This window comes from Phascolarctos cinereus, unplaced genomic scaffold, assembly GCF_003287225.1.
Source record: "Phascolarctos cinereus isolate Bilbo 61053 unplaced genomic scaffold, phaCin_HiC Scaffold_9;HRSCAF=440, whole genome shotgun sequence".
Classification (NCBI taxonomy): domain Eukaryota; kingdom Metazoa; phylum Chordata; class Mammalia; order Diprotodontia; family Phascolarctidae; genus Phascolarctos; species Phascolarctos cinereus.
In genome coordinates this window covers 89060300-89080355 of record NW_027556402.1, presented here as the reverse complement: position 1 = coordinate 89080355, position 20056 = coordinate 89060300, and positions in this window count along the sequence as shown.

The following is a 20056-nucleotide window of genomic DNA, read 5'->3' as shown; positions in this document are numbered from 1 at the left end:
ATCTGACAAGAACAGAGTATACAAGGACTATCATCTAATTGTTTCTGGACCTTAAATCAAGCGAAGATCAAATTAGCTTCCCTGGTAGCCATACCACCCCATTGGTTCAAAATGAAGATAACTCAAGCCCAGATCTAAGTCCAGTGGCCTTTTCACTTTAGCACTGCTTGCAATAGACATGATAACTTACAAATTTGACTTCATAAGTCTTCACAAAATACCAAAGTATAAGGATGGTAGAGAGAGAGCACTGAGTTTGAAGTCACAGGACTGGAGTTCAAATCTTATACAAGTCAACCTCTTTGGGCTTCAGTTTCCCACCTGTGAAATGAGGGCTTTTGACTAGACTGAGGCTTTCTAAATTCCTTTCCAACTATGTTTTTATAATTCTACAATCCATTCTAAGCTTCTAAAGAGCAGCCTATGGCATTTAAAAAGGGGTTATCTGGTCTAACCAGCACCTTACCAAAAGTCTCTTCTATAACATTCTCCAATAAGGGGTCAAGCTCACCAACATGAGAAAAAAACAAAAATGGCATAATCTCTTTAGATGCAAAGAAATCTTTAAATAAGCTCTCAAGTACTCGTTTACTCATCAGTAAAATGGAAAATAACAATAGCATTTAACTCCCAGAGTTGCTGTGAGGATAAAATGAGATAATAGTTGTAAAGTGCTTTATAAATCATATAAAGTGGTATATAAATTCTAGCTGTTATTAGGTTTAACCTACATTTAAATATACTAGAATAGCTCTTTCTATAACATAAAAAGATATTATTTGAAACTGAGCTAAGAGTGTATACAATGCAAAAAGCCTAGAAGCATCACATTAAAAATACCTATTTAACACAGATGTCCAGTCTCATAACTCTTGCCAAACAGTTTCAAAAATGTTAGCAATAACAGTAAGGCAAGAATAAAAAATTAAAGGAACATGTACTATCAATGAATCTTAGTTTAAATGCCAGAGGCTGCTCTTTGGAAGCTCAGAATGGATTGCAGAAATATAAAAACAGACTTGGAAAGGAATTTAGAAATCCTCAGTCTATTCCAGAGATTCCAAAACTTATTTGGCCCACCTCCCACTCTAAAAAAAAAAAATACTCATCTTCCCCCTGGAAATCTACTTTTTTTAATCCCTTAAATGTTTTTAGTTGTGGGTTTTTGGGGGGGTTTTTTGCTTTTTGGGTTTTGGTTTTGTTTTATTTTTTTTTCATTCATTTATTTATTTATTTTTGAAATTTACATCATTTCAAACTACTATGGTCCCCTAGATTTTTCCAGTGATCCCAGGAGGCAATATTACCCACTTTGGTAATATATGGTCTAGTCAAAAGCCCTCATTTCATAGGCACAAAACTAAAGTCAAAGATGTTGACTTGTACAAGACTTGAACTACAGTCCTATGACTTAAAATTCAATGTTCCCTTTACTATGCCCGGATTGGGCCCAGTGAATGAGGAATTCTCTGCTGTGTTACATAACATATCCAAATTATTTGAAATCACACAGAGCCTCTGCCTGATAAATCAAAACACAGGAAGAATTTGTGATTTACTTAGCTTGGAAACTATCTCCACCAAAACAATGTTCAACCCCTCTGTACTTAGTAGAAAAACTCTAAAGAGTTGCTTTAAGCCCATATACTTCAAGTGATTTACCCAGGATCACACAGCTTGTAGGTGATAAAGGTAGAATTTAAATGCAGGTTTTCCTGAATCCAAACCCAGTTCTTTAACTACGAGTCTAGCTGCCTCTATTAAGTAAATGAAACCCTTTAAAATGTCATTTCTAATTAATCTAAATTAAATAATTTACATTTCCTTGTTCAGCAGAACCCCAAAGCTTAGTCAAGTCATATTTTTGGAGTTTAGCAGCAAAACCCTATCATAGGGACCAGATCAACCTCTGTCTTTTCCAAGTATATGCCATTTAAGGCTCCTCTTTCAATTTGTATTCTTCCCCAAACACAAAGGGCTGATCGAATGAGAATCACTCTAATCTTCTGGTTGAAATGGAGATAATTTTCATTGTCACTTTCACTACAGGAATGCCAACTGATGTTCCATCATAACACGCATCAGCAACCCCTCAACATCACAACAAAGCTACCTAGCCAGTTGCAGGATTACATAGACAAATGACATTTTTACCTGCCCACATGCCTTAAGCCCTTTGGAGCATAGCACCAATAATGTTCTCTCAAAACACACATCCCTTTTCTAGGTCAAATTTGTGACAGACAACTAGATATGAATTCTTCATTATGAAGAGTAAGAGTTTGAGATATCTTTCTACATGTTATAGGAGGAATAAACACTTTCAAAAATATAATTCTGACCTCTTAAATGAATGGAAATCACAGGGAATGATAATAGCTGGGTCTTGACAAAATGCTATATATAAAATATATATCCTTAAATGGTTTATGGTATCTTTTTTTGTTGAAGCAATTGGTGTTAAGTGACTTGCCCAGGGTCACACAGCTAGTGTCAAGTATCTGAGATCAGATTTGACCTCAGGATCTCCTGAATCCAAGGCTGGAGCTCTACCCACTGCACCACCTAGCTACTCCAATTGTTTCTTGATAGTATTGGTGTATTTGCTCCCTAAAGGCAAACCAAACACACCCCTCTATTTTTGAATACACTTCTTATAATTTGGAATAAAGTTGGAGGGGAGAACCTAACAGGCAGTGGCCTATCCTCAGGTAATGAGCCTCTCTAAACTTCAAACTAGCTGATCATCAGAAGACAGCACAGTCCATTACCAGGTCATTTATTCAAAGTCTTCCTAATTTGGTAAGGTCCACTCTAATGGTAATATCTTTTAAGAATCATTCAGCTAGGTGGGACAGTGTATGGAGCACCAGCCCTGGACTCAGGAGGACCAGAGTTCAAATCTAGCCTCAGACACTTACTAGATGTGTGACCCTGGGTGTCACTTAACCCCAATTGTCTTTAAAAAAAAAAAAGAATTGTACAGGAGGAGTTCTTAACATTTTTTCTGTGATGGATCTCTTCAGCAGCTTGATTAAGTCTACAAATCTCTTCTCAAAACCTGAATTAACAATTCAAGGGGATACTAAATTTCAGTTAGAAGTTAGAGGAACTAAAGATGACATTTTTTCCTATCCCAATTTACAAGATCCCTAAAATCTATCAACAAGACCTCTTAGAGATCTGAGGATCCCAGACTAATAACTCCTAATCTAGTGTCACATCCATACTACAGTGAGGTAAAGTACACTTTTAATTCTTCACTGCTATAAAACCAGCCTAAATATTTTTTTTGAAAAAGAAAGATGTACTTACTTTAAAGAAGAGAAGTCAATTAATAGTTTCTATTTCAAAGGAGTTCTATCAAAGTTAACTTCTATACTATTTGCTCAGGATTCATTCCTATTTTGTGCATAATCCTTCTTTTTTGTTATATGGACATAATCAATTCCTTTACAATACCATCCTAGTGACCATGCCAATACAGTCAACATATCTTTGAAACTCAATTATCTAATATAATGAACATATAGCTGATTTTTCTCTTGTTGACAAGATTTATTAAATTGATTACTTTAGAGGTATTACATTATCCTTATGCTCCATTGATGAGGCCTGATTTGTTGTGATTGATAATTATTATATATCCTGCTATATGCTATTTACAAACATATTATTAGTATTTTCACATAATGTTTTTCTCAGCTCAATCTTTGGCTTAAGGTTGAATACTGTATTTGCCTCATAGAAGGACTTGGGTAGAATGAAATCTTTCCAATGTTTTCAGTCTAGTATAGTTGTCCTTTAAAAGCTGAATAAATTCACTTGTGAGTCAGTTTGAGTGCAGTGTCTTTTTGCAGAGAAGCTCTTAAATGGCCTGTCTCAGTTCTTCAAACATTCATCTATTTTGATTATTAATTTCAGGGTTGGGCTTTCTTTTTTTGGTCTGGGTGTTCCACACTTATTCTTACACTACTTAAATTCTCAAAGATATTGTTAGCATAAGGTTGTATAAAATAAACTGAGTGATTTCTTTTTGAAACTTCAATCTTCCTTTTCCTCTTTGCTGATCTGGTTTTATTCTTTCCATTTTACAAATAAGTCTGCTAATTGTTTATCAATTATTTAGTCTTTACAAAAAACAGCCCATAAATATCATTTATCATTTTTCATTTACTTAACCTTAAGTTCATCATCTCCAATTTAGAATATTGATATACTTTTCTAATTAGTCCCTTTCTTTTTACTCTCTCCCTTCTCCAAAGCATTCTCCACAGAGCTATCAATCTGGTATTGCAAAAGCATAATTCAGATCATGTCATTCTCATACTCAAAAAAACAACAGTGGCTACCTACTGACTCTAAGATAAAATTTAAATTCTTTAGTTTTGCATTAAAGGCTCTTCACAGAAGACAAAGGTAGAATGAGGTAAATCATCTCACATAAAACAGACAACAAAAGGCTGTTACAGTAGAGGGGCAACAGGGGAAGGTGACAGGGAATGAGTGAATCTTATTCTCATTGGATTTGGCTTAAGGAAGGAATAACATACGCACTTAATTGGGAATGGAAATCTATCTTACCCTACAGGAAAATAAGGGGGGAAGGGGACACGTGAGCAGGGGGATGATAGAGAGGACTGAAGACTTGGGGAGGAGGTAATCAGAAGCAAACATTTCTAAGGAGGGACAGGGTCAAAAGAGAGAATAGAATGAATGTGGGGTGAGATAGGATTAAGTGAAATACACTTAATTTTTCAAAACATGACCACTATGGAAGTGTTTTCCATGACTACACATATATAACCAGCATCGAGTTGCTTGCCTTCTCAATGTGGGTGGGTGGGGAGGGAGGAAGGGAGAAAATTTGGAACCCAAAGTTTTTAAAACAAATGTTAGAAATTGTTTTCACACACAACTAAGAGATAAGATATCCAGTCAATGGGGTATAGAAATTTATCTTGCCCCTACAGGAAAATTGAAGGGGAAGGGGATAAGAGAAAGAGGAGGGGGAGATAGAAGGGAGTGCAGATTAAGGGAAGGGGTATTCAGAATGCACACCAAAAAAAATAATAATAATAATAATAAATGTTTTAAAAAGAAGGTCTTAAGAGAGAGACAGGCAGTGAAAGGATTGTTTCTGTTTTACAAATGAAAACACTGAAGCTCAAAGAGGGTAGATACCTGAACTTGCCTATAGCAACACAGCTAAATAACAGACTGAGGATTCGACTTGAAATCTTTTTATTCAGCTCTCAGTATACTTTCCACTGTACTGATTTACGTGCAGTAACTATTAATAATGAAAGATAATATAATGCATTAAATAAATAAATAGATAAATAAATAAATGAATGAATGAATAAATAAATAAATTGGGGGAAAAAAATCTCTCCACAAAGGGGCTCCTACCTTACTTTCCAGTCATATTTCATATGGTTTTTTCACACTACACATCCTTCATTCTAGTTAAATAGGCCTGCTAGCTAATTCTCCATGTACAAAATTCCATCTGTAACCTCTAGACCTTTGCTCATAACATCCTCACACATGGAATTCCCTTTCCACCTTCTCACCTTTAAGTATAACCAACTTTAAGCTTCCTTCAAGTCTCTGACACAACCACTTCTTCCAACATGAAGCCTTTCCAAACCCCCTCCAAACCCCTACCCTTCAGTTACAGTGTGCCTAGAATTTAGTAGGCACTTCATAAATAGTTGTTGAGTGAGTGACTTTGCTGTGGTCTTGATTTTCCTCTTGCTTTCTGTTCCTTTTTTCCTTTTTAAATTATCTACAAACAGATTTATTTTGTTAATTTTCTCTTTCTCTATCCTATTGATCTAGGCATATAGAACTAAGAATTTACTTCTGACTACTGCTTTCATTGTATCTTGGATAGAATCTGTTATTTTTTTAATTTTCTCTGACACCTAGTCATTATTTAATGAGAACACTTACTCATCACACCTTTTATTCATTGTGTCATTATTTTTATTAGTTTTATTCTGCCATGGTCAATAAATGTAATAAAAGAATCTCTGTTTTTCTTTGCCAATGTATAATCAATTTTTATATAGACATCATAAATACTAGTGGGGGAGGGAGGGAATTATTTGTACCACTGAGTTCTTTCCAAGTATCTCTTATGTCTGGTTCAATGCACTGTTCATTCCTATAATTTCTCATTTTTCTTTTTGTTGGATTTATAATATAGAGAGTGTGCCCCAAGCTTTTCCCTTCTTTCTCTCTCTGTAGTCTCTCAGTGACCTAATTAGCTCCCACAGATTCAATTAGCTCTAAGTATGCAGTCCTAGTGTCTTTGATGCACTTCTGTCCTCCAAATATTACCACATTGTCCTCCAAATTACCAAATAAGTATTAGACATTTCAACCTAGTGCCATAGAATCTAGAGTTCAACATGTCCAAGATAGATCTCATTGCTTTCCTTCTAAACTTCTCTATTTCTATCAAGGGTACTATCAACATTCTGGCAATCCAAGTTTGCAATCTCACATAATCCTTAACTCTCCTACTCAATAAACTCTAGTGGCTACCTATCATCTCTGAAATTAAATATAAAATCCTATCTTTGGCATTCAAAGACCTTTATAATTTGCCCCCCAAACACATCTTTTTGTTCTTCTTAAACCTTACATCCCTACACATCCTTGGGAATCCACTGATACTTGTCTCCTTGCTGTTTCTCAAACAGGGGAATCCATCTCCCAAACCTGGACATTTTTACTGGCTGTTTCCCATGCCAGTAATGTTCTCCTTCAATTCCCAGGTAAAACTCAAGCTTCTAAAGGATGCCTCTCCCAATCTCTCTTAATTCCAAACCCTTCCCTCTGCTGGATATTTCCATTTTCTCCTGCATATAGCTTTTTTTTTTTACATACTTATTTACCTGTTGTCTCCCTTATTAAATTCTGAGTTGTTCAAGAGCATGGAATAACTTTTCCCTTTCTTTGTAACCCCAATACTTACCACAGTGCCTACTGCGTAGTAGGTGCTACTGGATGCTTCATGACTATTTATTGACCGACTCAACCTACACATACAAATAGTGGCCAAAACTCATTTCTACCTTCATGACATCTGTTACATATGTCTGTTTCTTTCCATTTACACAACCACTGCCCTAAGTCAGTCCTTCATCACTTAGATTATTTCAATGGCCTCCTAAATGATTCTCCCAACTTCAAGTCTCTTCCCATTCCAATCCAGCTTCTACACAGCTGCCAAATGGATATTACTAAAGTACAGGTTGTATCCCCTACTCAATATATTCCAATGGTTCCCTATTAATTCAAAAATCAAATAAAAACACATTTAAAAATTTTTTCAAGCACTTCACTACCTGTCCCCTATATACCTTTCCAGTCTTGTTGCACAATGTAGTACTTCACAAACATTAGAGTCAAGCTACACTTGATTAACTGCTATCCTTCATACATAATGTTCCAGCTTCTTCATCTGTGCCTTCACAGTAGCTGTCTGTAATGCTGAGTCCACTCCCTGATTGCCTCCACCTCTAAAGTTCCAAAGTGTCAGATAAAAACACTCCTTTCAACATGAAGCCTTTACTGCTTCCCCCTCATAAGCTTCTAGCATCTTCTCCCAAAAAATTGTCATATATCTATTTTATACATATCTATAAAACCATATGTGTGTTGCCTCCTCCAAGAAGAATATAAATCCTTGAGGACAAAAACCATTCCATTTTTGTGCCTGTATCTTTTCAACATAGCACAGTGCCTAGCACATATTAAGTACTTAATAAATGTTTCTTGATTGGATGATACTTAAAATGACAGATTGATATTGACAGTGCAATGATTAGAGCAATGCACTTGGAGTCAGAAAGTGTGCTGAGTACAAATTCTGCCTTAGACAATTACTAGCTGTATGACCCTGGACAATTTACTTAATGTTTATCAGTTTTACTTTTCTCTCATTCATAAAATTGGAATAATAATAGCACATAAATTCTTAGTGGTTGTGAGGATAAAGGGAGATATTTGTAAATTACTTTGGAAACCTTAAAATGCTATATGAATGCTATTATTATACTAGAGTATCAAATTCCTTTTTTCTTGCAAGTTTTACTTTATGAATCTTCCTGCAAATACAGATGATTTACTCCCATTATGCATAAAAATTTTACTATAATATCCTTACTTCTATCTTTTAGTATTTTCTGGTTTTAATTCAGCTTTAGCTGATGTTAATAGTTTCTACTTTTATGATTTCATAACACATTTTAGACCAGCTTTAATTTTAAAGTTTATTTAGATTTTAACAAATTAATTTTTTTTCCTTTCAGCAACATTTTTGTCCTATTATGGGGGTTTTTCTCTTCCTCTGATTTTTTCACATTTTATTGGGAAGTTTAGGCCACTGACATTTAGGTTTCTTTTATTTTAATTCAACTTCACATTTATTAAGCACCTCTTATTGGGAAGAGAATATGCTAGGTAGTAGGAGTTCTAAGAGAATACAGACAAAACCATTCCTATCCTCAAGCTTACATTCTACTGCAATACAACATAAAAGTGGATCTGTAAACACAAGGGAAACTACAAATTTATAAATTATAGAACACAAGGAAAAGAAATTGTCAAATAAATGAGGAAAATGAGGAAAGGTTTCATGTAGGAAGGAGAACATGAATCCAGCTGTGAAGGAAGCCTAAAGATTCCACAAGGCAAAAATGAGGAAGGAAAAGTACATTAGGTTTCAACCTCATATAAAAGGATGAACACCAGAGGCAGAATGGTGACTTTGGAGAATCAGGCTATTTCAGCAGTCATATTATTAAGGAATACATGCTTTGTTAGCCTTATTTTTCCTTCAGTTAAATTAAAATCAATGTAATCACTATAAACAAAAATCTCTTCTTCTATGTTATAATTACATATATTACTTTCATCTCAATTTTCCCCTTATCAAAGACAGAGCCTTCATTTGGGGATTACGCCTATTCCTCATACTCAGCTGCTACCTCAATTGCATTTCCTTCCCTCCTTTTCCCTGTAAAACACCTTTCTGAAACATTTGACATTTAGACAATATAATGTTATGAGGTTTCTCATATTTTGTTATTAACTTTTATCTTGGTTATTTTAAATAGTTACCTTTTCTGGTTGGGAGGTTTATTCCTTTTTTTCAAAAACTTCCCTGAAATAGATCCTTGTCTATCTAAAATTGGCAGTCTAATTGCTTCTGAAATATCCATCTCTAGCTTATATAGAAGGTACTGAGTTGTTCTATGTAAGTAATTCTCTGTTCATGGCTCATGCTTCTTACTATAATTAACACTGGATTCCAATTTCTGTAGTCCTCCCTTTTATTCTTTGAAAAATCCTTTGTGATCCTAATTTTGTTCTAAGTGACTTCATTACTTTTAGCAGTTTATAATATTTTTCCTCTGTACGCTAACTCATGGGCTCTTTTTTATTAAAATTATACAGATACTTTGTACATGTAGTTTGCCTTTTGGTTCATGACTCTTTGTGTGTGTGTGTGTGTGTGTGTGTGTGTGTGTGTGTGTGTGTGTGTGTGTGAGAGAGAGAGAGAGAGAGAGAAACAGACAGAGAGTGAATTCTGGGTGACAATTCGGGAAATGTAGTATCAGAATGCTTTTGTTTTCCTAAATTTTAAATGATGTCAGTAATCCTGAGCCTGCTATATATAGGCATGTCATTTTGTTTTAAAGATTTTCCAATAATTTGGATAATTCAGTAATTTCTTTTTGAGTTATTACTTCAAGCTATTCTGTGTACTATTCCACTTTCCATTTTTTGTAAGTCTGCTCTTAATAGCTTCTGATTTGCAGGGGGGGAGTTGTTGGGGGTTTTTTTGTGAGGCAATTGGGGTTAAGTGACTTGCCCAGAGTCACACAACTAGTGAGTGTTATGTGTGTGAGGTCAGATTCAACTCACTCCAGGGCTGGTGCTCTATCCACTATGCCACCAAGCTGCCCCCCCATCTCTTTTTTTTTTTTGCTTCTCTTAATTTTTGAGGCCATATTTCCCATGTTGATCATTTTCTTCATTATTTCTTCATTTTTTTTGCATTTTTTTCAATCTTGTTTAATCATTCTGTGTCATTTTTTAAAAATTTCATCTAATTCTTTATTTGTTCTTCTGATTTTCGTAACATTGCCATTTGTTACTGTTTCTAAGGATGCCATATTTATTCATTTGAGGCTATCTGTCAAGGTAGTTTGTATAGATTCTTTTTCTATTTCCATCACTTCTGGTACCTTAATCAGTCCAGTTTCTCTACATTTTTAATGCATTGGTTCATTGCTTTATTTTAAAAATTTAGTTGATTTTCTCTTTCTGCGGTTTTTTTTATCCTTACTGCTCCCTTTAGTATTTATATTTATTGTTGTTGTTTTGTGGGTTTTATGAGGAGCCTTTCCTTTGGTCTTCTTGCTGTGACCATTCAGATCAGTCTGGTCAAGGTATTTTTATTGTTATCATCATCACCATTACCACCAATCATTGCCATATTCTCCCAATTGACATAAAATACCTTGGGGCTTTTTTTTATGATAACAATAAGAATATATCGAAATGGTTACTTTGCAAAAAATGAACAGATTTTTTAAAAATGAAAACTCAAAGAATCTACTTTAATGGATTTACAAGTATCTAAAGTATAAGATTAAATTAAATTAATATTTATTAAGCATCAACTGTTTAGAAAATGAAATATTTAGTACATGGGCTAAAATATCATGTGTGTATACATTAAGTACTATCAATACACCTGGTTTCTTTTTACTTCCTTCTCTTCTAACCTGCTTTGTTCTGTTGCACACTAATAACACTAGATGGTTCTGTTTAGCATTCAACTTTTTTAAAGCATATACTCAAAATATTCATGATAAAACTTTGAACTCTCTTTCCCTAGCTTTGATAATTATCCAATTTCAACACCTTCTTGCATGCTAAAGAGACTCTTGGTTCTAACATTTGCCACTGGGACACAAGTTCTGCCAGGTCATACTTGAGCGAATAGACTCCATTTTGGGCCTGGAGACTGATTTCATTCTTTTATTTCCAATTTATTTCCAATTTCCTGCTGTTGCTTTTCAGTCATTTTCATGCATGACTCTTTGTGACTCCATGGACCATAGCATGCCAGGCCCTGCTAACTTCTACTGCCCCCCCAAAGTCTGTCCAAGCTCATGTTCATTGCTTCCATAACATTATCTGTCCATCTCATTCTCTGCCCTCTGCTTCTCCTTTTGCCTTCAATCTTTCCAAACAACAGGGTCATTTCCAATGAGTCATGTCTTCTCATCATGTGGACAAAATATTTAAGCTTCATCTTCAGTATTTGTCCTTCCAATGAATAGCCTAAATTAATTTCTTTTAGTATCAACTGATTTGATCTCCTTGCTGTTCAAGGCTCTCGCAAAATTCTTCCGCAGGGGCAGCTAGGTGTCTCAGTGGAGAGAGCACCAGCCTTAGATTCAGAAGGACCTGAGTTCAAATCCGGCCTGAGACACATAACATTTACTAGCTGTGTGACCCTCGACAAGTCACTTAACTCCATTGCCTAGCCATTAAAAAAAAAAAGTCTTCTCCGGCACCACAATCTGAAAGTGTGAATTCTACAACACTCGGCAGACAGACATAGATTATTACAAGAAAAACGATAGTTGTGACTTTGTTGGTAAGATGATGTTCTTGCTTTCTACTATGCTGTCCAGATTTCCCAAAGCATTCCTTCCAAGGAGCAAGCATCTTTTAATTGCATGGCTGTAGTTTCTGTCTGTAGTGATCTTTCAGCCCAAAAATATAAGATCTGACAGTACTTCGATTTCTTCTCTGAGACCAGTAGTCATGATCTTAGTCTCCTATGATATTAAGCTCCAAGTCAGTTTTTATACTCTTCTCTTTCACCCTTACCAACAGGCTTTTTAATTCTTCACTTTCTGCCATTACAGTAATATTATCTGCATATTGAGATTGATATTTCTCCTGGCAACCTCAATTCCATCTTCTAGCCTGGCATTTCGTATGATATACTCTCCATATAAGTTAAATACATAAGGTGACAATAAACAGCCTTGTCATACTCCTTTTCCAATTTTAAACCAATCAGTTGTTCCCTGTTCAGTTCAAACTGTTGCTTCTTGGCCCACATACAGGATCCTCAGGAGATAAGTAAGATGCTCTGGTACTCCCATCTCTTTGAGCACTTGCCACATTTTGTTGTGATCAACACATTCAAAGGCTTTAGTGTAGTCAGTGAAGCAGAAGGAGGTATATTTTTTTCTAGAACTCCCTTGTTTTCTCCATAATGCAGCAAATGTTGGTGGTTTGGTCTCTAGTTCCTCTGCCTCTTTAAAAAACCAGCCTGCTCTTCTGGTAATTCCCAGTTCACATATTTCTGAAACCTAGCTTGCAGAATCTTAAGCATAACCTTGTTGGCATGTGAAATGAGCATAACTGTTCAGGAATTTGAACATTCTTTGCCATTGCCCTTCTTTAGGATTAGGATATAAACTCATCTTTTCCAGTTCAGTGGCCATTGCTGAGTTTTTCAAATTTTCTGGCATACTGAGTACAGCATTTTAACAGCATCATCTTTTTGGAGTCTAAATAGCTCAGCTGGAATTGTATTGCCTCCACCAGCATTACTGTTAGCAATGATTCCTAAGTCTCACTTGACTTAACTCTCCAGGATATTTGGCTCTAGGACAATGACTAAACCATTGTGGTTATCACTGATGTTAAGATCTTTCCTGTATAGTTTTTCTGTATATTCTTTCCACCTCTCCTAAAACTCTTCTACTTCTGTTAAATCCTTACCATTTTAGTCTTTTCTCATGCCCATTTTTGCTGCATTTTGCATGTATTTTTCCCTTGATATCTCTAATTTTCTTGAAGAGATTTCTTGTCTTTCCAATTCTATTATTTTTTTCTATTTCTTTGCATTGCTCATTTAAGAAAACCTTCTTATCTCTCCCTTGCTATATTCTGAAATTCTGTATTCATTTGGATATCTTTCCCCTTCTCCTTTACCTTTCACTTTCCTTCTTTCCTCAGCTATTATTGTCTCCTCAGACACCTACTTGACTTTCTTGCTTTTCTTTTTCTTTGCAATATTTTTTGTTGGTGCCTTCTGTACAATATTACAAACTCTGTCAATAATTCTTAGGGGCAGTGAGGTGGCCTAGTGGATAGAGTACTGGCCCAGAACTCAGGAGGACCCGAGTTCAAATCCGACCTCAGACCAGACACTTGACACTTACTAGCTGTGTGATCATGGACAAGTCAACCCCAATTGCCTAAAAAAAACAGTTCTTCATACACTTCATCTACCAGATATTAATCTCTTAAATCTATTTAGCACTTCCACTTCGTATTTATAAGGGATGTTATTTAGGTCATATCAATGCAGTCTAATTGTTTTCCCTGTTTTCTTGAATTTAAGTGTGAATTTTGCAATACGAAGCTCATGATCTCAGTCTCTGTTAGCTCCAGGTGTTCTTTTCACTGACTGCATAGAGCTTCTCCACATTTGCTTGCAAAGTATATAATCAATCTGTTTTCAATATTGACTATCTCGTGAGATCCATGTTGTAGTCACATTCTGCGTTGTTGAAAAAGACCAATCTTGACAAAACTATATTAGTAGGGCAGCTAGGTGGCACTGTAGATAGAGCACTGGCACTGGAGTCAGGAGGACCTGAGTTCAAATTTGCCCTCAGACAGTTGATACTTACTAGCTATTTGACCCTGGGCAAGTCAGTTAACCCCATTGCGGAGCCAAAAAAGACAAAACAAAACAAAAAATAAAATATTAGTCTCTGCCCTGCTTCATTTTGTACTCTAAGGACACACTTGCCTGTTATTCCAATTTTTTTTAATTTCCTACTTTAGCATTCTAATCCCCTGTGATGAATATGATGTCTTCTTTTGGTGTGATTTCTAAAAGATGTAATAGTTCTTCATAGAAGTGAGCAACTTTGGTCTCTTTGGCATCAGTGGTTAAAGCATAGACTTACATTGCTGTGATATTGAACACATGGCCAACGATTTGAACAGATATCATTCTGTCATTTTTGAGACTATACCCCTGTATTGCTTTTCTCACCTTTTTTATTGCCTATAAAAGGGCTTTTCCATTTCTTCTAAGAGATTCTTGCACATAGTAACATATATAATAATCACCTGAATAAAATTCACCCATTCCCATTCATTGAAGCTCACTGATACCCAAGGTGATCTTTTCATCTCATCTTTGACCATATCCACTTCACCTTGGTTCATAGATCTTACATTCCTGACTCCTTTGTAATACTGATATTTACATCATCAGATTTTCCCTTTATCATTAGACACATCCATAACTAAGCTTCCATTTGGTTCTGGCCCACTGCTTTCTTACCACTGGAGCTACTTGAAATTGTCTGCTGCTCTTCCCTAGTAACATGTTAGACACCTATTGAACTAAGGGGCTCATTTTACGGTGTCATATCTTTCACCATTCTAATACTGTCCATGGAGGTTTTGTTTATTTGGTTATGTTTTGGGGGGTTTTTGGGGGGGGGGGTTTGGCAATGATACTGGAGTGATATGCCATTTCTTTCTCCAGTGAATCACCTTTTATCTGAACTTTTCGCTATGACCTGTAAACCTTGAGTAACCCTGCATGGCACAGATCATAGTTTCATTGAGCTATGCAAGCCTTTTTCTTATTGCTATAAAAATACCAATATAAATATTTTTAAATATTTGACTCCATTGATTCTGTCTTTGACCCCCTTGTGCTATATACCCATTGGTAGTATCGTTGGATGAAAAGATATAAACCTTTTAAACGCAGCTAGGTAGCACATTAGACAGCTTGACCTGGAGTCAGGAATACATGAGTTGAAATCTGTTCTCAGAGAGTTGGGGACTTTGTTACCATGAGCAAGTCATTTAAGCTCTGTTTGCCTCAGTTTTCCCATCTATAAAATAAGGATAAGAATAGCACCCACCTCCCAGGGTTGTTGTGAAGATCAAATGAAATAATAATTGTAAACCACTTAGTAGAGTGCTGGCAAATAGTAGCATCTTATAAATATTACTATTATTAATATCTCTTAAATTTCCATTTTTTCTTCTAATCATAAGACCTATCCACAGCCTCACCAACAATGTATTGGTGTCCATGGCTTCCCACAGCCTGTTCAATAGTGATTATTTCTGTCCTGCATCAGCTTTGTTAATTTACTAGGCATGAGGTGAAATCTCAATCTTATTCCTATTTGCATTCATGATATGGACTTTTCATATGGTTATTGATCGTTTATATTTTACTTTCCAAAAACTGTTTTATATTACTGGATGACTTGTTTACTGAGATATAATTCTTGTTCACATAAATTTATATCAGTTTTCTACATATCTCAGATATCAATCAGCAGTCATTTGCAAAGCACATAATCTGTGTGAGGTACTGTGCCCAGCACTGGGGATACAAAAATAAGAGGAAAAACTATCCCAACCCTCAAATAACTTAGATTCTAATGGGAAGAAATACGTACATGCATAGGTATATATGAGACTCATACAAAGCATGTCTTAGCTAAGCTTAGAGGGGAAGGAACTATTGCTCATAAAAAATAGGGAGAGGGGACCAGGAAACATCTTCCTCAGAAGGTAGCATGTGAACTGAGGCCTGAAGGAAGCAAGGGATTCTAAAGAACAGAGGTAACAAAGGTAAGAGCAATAGCCAATGAAAGTACACAGAGTTTTGAGATGAAATATCATGTGTAAGTATAGCAAATAGGATATTATGACTGAACCACAGAATGTATGGAGGATAATGTGTAAGAAGACTAAAAAGATAGGAAAAGGCCAAGATACAAATAGCTTTCAATATCAAACACATTAGATTATAATATTTAATCCAAGACTACTATGAAGCTATTGAACTTTACTGAGGGGAGAAAGATTGTCCCTATCCCTGATTTGTGCTTCAGGGAGATAACTTTGGTAGCTGAATTATAGTGGGGAAAGATTTAAAACAGAAAGACCAATTCAAATGACATCACAATACTGCAAGCAAGAAGTGGAGAAGAATTGAAATTGGGTAGACAAAAGAAGGAGTCATACAGAAGAGATGCTGTGGAGATTGAAGAGTCAAAAATTTACTAGACATGTAAGGTGAATCCTAATGAAAAGTTGAGTATAATAAGGTTGTGAAACTGGGTGGGTAGAAGGATGGTGGTACCCTTGACAGTAACAGAGAAAGAAGTTCAAAAGATATCAGATCTTAATCAGAGATATATGATGTGAAGACTTTTTCTAATCAAGAAACCCTTATTTTTTGCTCTAAATCATTATTGATTAGAGAAATGCAAATCAAAAGAAGTCTGAGGTACCACAGCATACCTATCAGATTGGCCAACATGACAAAACAGGAAAATGATAAATGTTGGAGAAGATGTGGGAAAATTGGAACACTAATACGTTGTTGGTGGAGTTGTGAAATGATCCAACCATTTTGGAGAACAATTTGGAACTATGCCCAAAGGGCTACAAAAATGTGCCTACCCTTTGATCCAGCAATAGCACTTCTACGGCTAGATCCCAAAGAGATCAAACAAATGGGAAAAGGACCCACATGTACAAAAATATGCATAGCAGCTCTTTTTGTGGTGGCAAAGAATTGGAAATTGAGAGGATGCCCATCAACTGGGGAATGGCTGAGCAAGTTGTGGTATATGAATGTAATGGAATACTATTGTGCTGTAAGAAATGACGAACAGGTTGACTTCAGAAAAACCTGGAAAGACTTGTATGGTCTGATGCTGAGTGAAGTGAGCAGAACCAAGAGGACTTTGTGAACAATAACAGCCACGTTATACAATGACTAAGATTGTTAAACTGAACCCTTCTCAACATTACAAGGATCTAAGACGTCTCCACAGGCCTCAGGATAGAAAATGCTGCCCACATCCAGAGAAAGAACTATGGAAGTCAAATCGCTATCACTTATTTTTACCTTCTGTGGAGTTTTGTTTCATCTTTCTAATGGTTCCTCCTATTGGTTTTAATTTTTACTTACAACTTTGCTAATGTGAAAATGTTTCATGGGTATGTAAATGTAAAGCCTATATCAGACTGTGTGCTGTCTTGGGGAGAGTGGGGGGAGAAAGGGGGAGAAAAACTTTCAACTCAAAAGCATATGGAAGTGATTGTTGAGAAATCAAAATTAATTAATAAAAAAAAAGACTGAAATAAAACCCCTTATTTTCTTATTCCACCCTTGACCTGTTTATGACTGGTAGGTGGATGGGGTAGGAGATATAAGATAGTACCCTATAGTGATAATAGGCAGAATCGTGGATGTATCTATAGACTATTCATTCTTCTCAGTGCTTCACAGATCCTTATTTCTAATGATTTTGATTATACTCCTCCTCTCTTTGATCTATTTAACCAATATCTAAGTGTTATTTTAAGTTTTTTACATTTGACATACCCAGTCAATTGCCAGGTTGTGCTTTCCACCTTCAAAACATTTCCTAGTTTCATCCCTTCCTTTCTATTCTGACTGTCAATATATAAGTCCAGTGCCTCATTATTTCACTCTTGAATTATGTTATACTTTCTTCATTGGTCTCTCCCCTTCTACTCTCTATTTTCCACTTCCACAACCACTCTTCAATTCATCCTGCACACAGAAGCCTAGTCAGTCTTCCTAAAACATGGATTTCACCAAGCTTACTAAAAGATTATACCATCAACTTCTCTTGTGTTGGATCCAGTCCAAACTAATCTTGGAAGTCAAGGCCCTCTGTTAAGTACCTTCAACTTACCTATCCAACATTACCTTTCCTTATTGCTCAACAAGGACTTGGGCGAGTCATCTCTCTGAGTCTGCCTCAAGGAGTACTGGCAGGGGAATTACTTTACAACTTTAAAGCACATACAAATTTAAATTGTTAATATTAGGCTAGGAGACCTAGCTGTACCTAACATTCCAATTTCAGAATTTAATTCAAGCCCTGCAACAGGCAAGATGCTATAAGAATTACAAATGAAATTTAAGTAATACCCTTTATCATCCAGTACCTTATAATATCATTGGGGAATTAAGATATTTACATGTAAAACAGTTCACACACATTGACTTGTGCTAATCAATTGCAAAAAAAGAATGATGAATGAGGGAACCACATATTTAATGATTATAATAATGTCAGAATGTAAGACATTCAATTCTACTGTGCACTCTTGGTTCCAAAATAAAAAGAGGAAACAGCACAATTCCCTCATCTCAGTCAAGAAGGGGAAAACGATAGGTGAAGAACTGGGTACACAATTTTAGAGGTGGGATCACTATAATCAATTTATTTTGCTTAACTATTTTTTCTTGTCACAACAGAAGATTTAGTAGAGGGGATTGGGATGGGATATATGATTGTGGTGTTAAAATAAAAACATTTAATGCTCTGTACAATTAATAAAAGCTATAGAAATTAACTGGGAAGATCAGTGTCATCTGTCATGGTCAAGGGAGGCAAGTAAGACTTGAATAGGACCTTCAAACATAGTGAGGCTGTGAAATGACATGCCTTCCCATGAAAACTAAGCAAAAGGAGATTGGGAAAGTATTGAATTTTGCTAAGTCTATAGCCAATTTTTATGGTCTTTTCTATGATTTTCCTTTTAGCCTGAGTCAACTAGGGCCAGTACTGATTCTCAAGGTTGCTTTAAACCTCCACCTCCCCACAGTGTAGGTGAGACATCTCTGATTAAAGACAAGTCCAGGCTGCTGAAAAACCTCACAACCACCCTTAAAGAAATCTAATTTGAGCATAGCTATAAAGACAATAAGGACATTAAAACCATGGTAAAATAACACCCAACAAAATATGCTTCTATTGAAAAATAACATATGGGGACATATATTGTGTGTGTATATGCATGTGTGTATGATGTATACAAACATACCTACAAGGCCTCTAAGCAACAGTCAATGCCAAGTTGCCATACTGTCAAGAAACAAAAAACCCTTGAATTAAACCCCTTTCCCAGTTCATAGGCACTAAATCGCACTTATTTATGTCAAGGTGATTTAAATATCAGCTAACTTCCAATATTGCTGCCAGAGTGATTTTAAATACCAATCCACACAGGCCATGAGTGCCAAGATGATTTAACTAATTCTGCCTCTGATCACAGGCTCATAACTTGGGTTTCAGAAATACGACACTAGGGGGTGGAAATCAGTTTCCGTACAGGCTTTAAGAAATATACAGGCCTTGTCCAGTCTTATGGTTGCTGAGAAAAATTACCAAAATACTGTTCACATTTTCCTCATGCCGATTCCCCTTTGTTTTTACGCCCAGATTCCTTTGATTTCTCTTTCACTGGAGTAGCATTGTGCATGTATTTGAGGTTGTGGGGAATGATGGATGGGTGTGGGGGGCTGGGGGAGTAGGAGAAGGTAGTGTCCATTCACCAATTCTAGGACCATCATAAGACATTGACAAGCTAAAAGCCATCATATGGCCATCAGGTCTCTAGCAGAAAAGTTAGGAAACCATAAGCTCTCTCATTATGTGGAAACTCTTGAGTTGACTTTCAATACATTTACTGATTGGCATCTCCCAGCATCACAAAAAAAAAACACAGAGGATGGGAAGAAAATTAAATTCTGTTATATAATTTAACAAGTATTTATTAATCCCATTAGGCTGTGATCTCTTCAAGGGCAGGAACTGTCTTCTTCCTTTCTTTGTAGTCCTAGTGTTTAATACAGCGTCTGGCACACAGCAGGTACTGAATAGATGCTGACTGATTTATTAAGTAGCTACTCTATACCAAGTATCATAGCAAGTGCTGAGGGTACAAAAAATTAAGTGAGAGTCCCTGCCATTTTGCTTGGAAAAACAACATCCACAGAAGATACAGAAGTGAGCAAGGAAAATGTTCTAGGTATAGACCATACCTAGTACAGGGAAATGAAAAATGGAATGTTATGTACAGGAAACATCAAATCAGCTAGTTTGTTTTCAACAGAGCTCTT